At 48.0% G+C, this 4552-nt stretch overlaps 1 protein-coding gene across 6 annotated transcripts in view; it reads left to right on the top strand.

Moving 5' to 3' along the window:
• LOC113933973 (centromere protein P) overlaps nt 1–4552 on the top strand; it is a 228381-nt gene that overhangs the window by 143466 nt on the left and 80363 nt on the right. The gene's annotated exons all lie outside the window — the stretch shown is intronic.

The raw sequence follows: 4552 nt of genomic DNA, 5'->3' as shown, positions 1-4552 counted from the left end.
CCACCTCGCAGAGAAGTGGCGCGTGTAGGAGCGAGGCAGCCACGGCCCCAGAGAGTGGGTGGTGCCTCCGAGGGACGGGCGGCCAGCTCCCCATAAAGAAAATGCCCTTCCGTGGACCTGGGGTGTGCTGGCCCCGTTGCCGGCCTCCACGGAGAGTCCTGTTCGGGTCCAGTGCTCGTGCTCCCATGGACACAACTGTGTTTAGTTCAGAGGTGTATCCATTACCTTGATGAAGGCATAAGATGTGCCTGAGACATCCTGAGGGCTGAACTGTACTTACTAACCTGGTTTCATCCGAGCAGAGTTCTGTTTGTCCTGCGCCATATTTTGTTTTGTTTTTTAACTTAAATAAGTGTATATTACAAAAATAAATAAACAACATCATAATGGTATAGCTCAGTTAATGTTCACAAACCGGGCGCTGGTTGGAAGCCCCCCCGGCCCTACCCCCGAGCTTCCTCAGAGGAGGAAGCTGGCTTCCTGGCTTCAAGCACACATCGCGTTCCCTGCGCTCTGTAAGTGCGGCACATGGCAACTCACTCTGGGGTCTGGCTTTCTTCTTCAGCAAACAGCGTTGGCTGTTTGACATCCGTCCAGGGTGTTGTGGCTCATTCTCAGTGTTGTGTGACTGTGCCCCGAGTCAGAGTTCACATATATATTCCTGTGTGGGGCGCAGCTGTGAACATTCAGACGTGCTTTCCTCTGTCATGTGTGGCTCCTGTGTATATGTTTTTGTTTGGAATTGCTGTTCTTAGAATTAGGAGGTTTCCACTACTCTCAACAAGCTAAGCTTTGCCAGTGTTCGGCTCCTGTTTTTACATGGCAACCCCAGCTGGGGCTGAGGGTTAGCTCCTCCGGTCAGTGGGACATGCGCTCCCACCTCCGTCTCTGCCTCCTGGCCTAGAGAGCCAGAGGACCTCCCGGGAGATTGCTTTGCTAAGGGTGTATTACGGCCTCTGCCACCTCTCTCCACTGCGAGCCCCCTGCCCTGGCTTCCTTCTGCACCTTGCTTTGATCTTTGGTCGAAAGCCTGGGGAAAGGAGGCCCAGGAGTAGTGCCAGGGGATGGTTATATATTTGGCTTATTTGCCCTGTTCTGCAGACTCAGGGCCCGGACCCCTCCCACAGCTCTGCAGAGAAGGCCCGCGTGCATACGCGCCTCGTGGAAAGATGCTGCAGGTTTTCTCCCCATCCTTGCTGTTGTCATTCCAGACACAGCCATATGCCTCCTCTTCCCTAAAGCATCCTCAGGAGAAAATCTTCCGGTTTTGGTTCCTCCAGGCATTCTATGGGTGGGACCCACTTTTTCTCTACACATTGGTTTGTTATCTTTATTGTTTTGTTTTTCCCTCATTAGGCTTTGCTCTAAAAACTGGAGAACTTTTTTTTTTTTAAGATTTTATTTATTTATTTGACACAGAGAGAGACAGCGAGAGAGAGAACACAAGCAGGGGGAGTGGGAGAGGGAGAAGCAGACTTCCCGCGGAGCAGGGAGCCCGACGCGGGAACCCTTGCATATAATTTCTCAGACTCCTTCCTGACCTCCTAGTGTAGAAATGGGGAGCAGCGATTGGCCCAAACAAAGGAGAACTGGAAAGGCCCTTGGGAATCATCTCCTACAAATTCGGAATGAAGTAGGTGGGGAGCAGGGTGTCTGTGGCCTCAAGAGACGCCTTTCAAAGCTCAGGAATCACCAGGAGGCTGAGTTGTGTGATGTCTTTCCAGAGGCTTCTGGCGCTTCTGTGCCCTCTGTGCCCCTGCCTTCTGAGTGCATTGGAGTGGATTGTATAGCATGTCTCGTGGTCGCTACAAGGAATTGTGTGGTCAATTGCTCATTCCACAAAACGGTGTAAGTGCTGTGAGGAAAAGCAAGAAAGAGCTGTGGGAGAAGCCCTGAGGGGTGTGAGGGGGCTGGCCTTGCAAGTATGATTTTAGGAAAGTTCTGGGCCATCAAACCTGAGGATGTAAACTGTATGCTCTTCCTGTGTCACCTGGAGGTTGCATAGGGGTTACGCTCAGGATGGACAGGGTTCTGTGGTTTAGGGTTAATTACTTACACTGCAGGTTATGACGTGTGCACAATATTCAGCCTGCAGATGTGTTTTGTTTGGAGCATATGGTCTTTTTAAAAAACAGGAAATTTTATGTCAAAGTCCAAATTTATAGCATATCTTAAAAAACCAATCTGACAAAGCTGGCCCTGACGTCCTGTGCAGTTCCAGCCATTGGCTGACCTGGTGGCAGCAGCCTCCTTCCTGCAGGTTCCTGGTCCCTGGTTCCCGGCTGCTCTCCCTCCCCTACCCCCTGTGCCCTCAGGCCGTTGGAGGGTTTGCTCTGAAAATGAGTTAATGACATGAATTGTCATTTAAAATGAATTGAGTTGAATTTATGGATATTGAAGGACTTATTACAATAAGTTTATAATATTGTGTGGGTGTCAGATCTTTTAAACAATGTCTGAAAAGTCAGTGTGCTTTGAGGAAAGGGCACGAGTAATAGTTTTCCTTCGAATAAACTTTCTAGCTCTTTCCATTGAGAAGACCTGAATGCTCATGCATCTGACTTCCACATGTGTGTTTCTAAGGACCATTTCCCACTGGAAGGACCAAGTCTCCTGGGGGAAATGACGAGTAACAGGTTGGGGCCAGGGAAGGCGTAAGATGTGCCTGAAACATCTCATGCCAGCCAGCATCAGAGTGCACAGAGTTTACCGCGGACGTGTGGACGGAGTGTGGAAGCCAGCATGAAGGGACAGTGTGAGCACCCTGCAGAGCACAAGGGTAGCCATGGACTATTGCGTGTCAAATGCAAATGTTGGTACAAAACAGGGAGAAGAGAGTCAGTGGGACAGCGCTTTTCCTTTAGAAGAGTGCCGGCTGATCGGGGCAGAAGGAGCCAGAACCAGACACCTGCTGGCACCCCTCCAGTGTGCTAACTGATCTAGGCAATGATAGTCAATGGAAGCGCAGACCACCATGTGGAGGGTCGCTGGACGGCAGTATTCACACAGACCCCAAGTCTCACCTTACAAACTGTTTCTAATTACCAGGGAAAGATGGTACCACCTCAGCCAAATGTCTCAGAATCACTAGTAATGGGCCTGCCCGACATCACCTGTGTGCTACTCCTGTCAGACATGTTTTATCTGCGTCCAATCAGACAAATGTAAATGGGGCATTTTACAAGAGAGCTGGCTGGGACCCTTCAGAGCAGCGAAGGGCTGAGACTACCCTGGGCAGGGGTGACCATCGTAGGTCACTCCCAGGAGACTGGAGGGTCCGTGTGTTAAACTCTGCATCACACACACAGCCCCTGAGGGCATGGTTGGACAGTGGGGAGCTCAGCATGGGCGGTGGTGACACAGTCCTGGGTTTGCTGATGTGAGTGATTGGGATCGTGGCCCCGTGGTCACATCAGGAGCTATCCGTGTTCTCAGAGTTTCCTCCTCTGGTTCTGGTGACGGTCTTAAGACATCTGCAGCTTGCATTCGGATGGTCCAGCCTGTCCCTTGCAAATTCTTATGTGTGTATAGACGTGGACTTGGGAGGGAGAAAGAGGTAAAATGAACAGACAAAACAGTGTAAATTGGTGAATGCAGGTGAAGAGTATAGAGGTGGTCATTGTATTGTTCTTTCAACTTGTCTTTGGCCTTAAAAATATTGCTAAATAACTGTGGAGGGGAAAAGGCAGTTTGCCTTAATTTTAACTGATTTATCCTTACCTCTAGTGAAATATTTACATGTAAAATTTTAAGTTAAGTAGGCTGTTCCCCTACGCAGGTTTTCCTAACCAGGGTGCGTGAATCCCCAGAGGATTGAGAGAGGCTTTATGAGCCTCTGGTTACATGTGAAGTCTTAGTAGATGTGTGTTTTTCTTCATGGAGGGCTTATCACAGCTCCACTCATACCTCACAGGGGTCCGTCCTTCACATAGTTAAGAACTACTGCCCTAGAATTAGCATTTCAGACAGTATAAATTTGGTAATTTTGAATGTAATTCTCAACGTATGTCAAACAAATCAACCTTTAGCAGATTCTTGTAAAAAGTTTTGCTTCTATCAATTGATAGTTTAATGTAAGTTTATTTGACCACAGAGACTCTGTTACTTAGAAACACACCATGACATTTCAATAGCATGATGCATTCCTTTTCTGTTCCAAACTAAGACGTGTTTAGTGCAATCACATGTTATTTTTAATGCAATCTGCTTTCCCTTGTGTGGATTCACATTCTTCACATTTTGTGTAAAGGAAAAAATATGCTCGACTCTTAAGTTTTGATTGTATCCACTTTCATGTAGAAAGAAATGTAACTTCAAAGAAGAAATAGTCGTGCCTTTAATTTTCAGTTGTGTGATCACTGAGGCCTATTTACAGAGTTAGAAGCATTTGCTTCTTTGCAAATAACAGTGTGTGACAGACCAAATTCCAGCATGGCTCACGGTCTCGACTGTTCCTGTTTGGCACGTCAGGGCAGAGACATGTGAGTAATATGTTAGAGACATGTGAGTAACATGCTGAAGCATTCAGGCGCACAGGCTCCGACGTGTGCTA

This window comes from Zalophus californianus, chromosome 13, assembly GCF_009762305.2.
Source record: "Zalophus californianus isolate mZalCal1 chromosome 13, mZalCal1.pri.v2, whole genome shotgun sequence".
Classification (NCBI taxonomy): domain Eukaryota; kingdom Metazoa; phylum Chordata; class Mammalia; order Carnivora; family Otariidae; genus Zalophus; species Zalophus californianus.
This window is presented reverse-complemented; position numbering and strand designations above follow the sequence as displayed.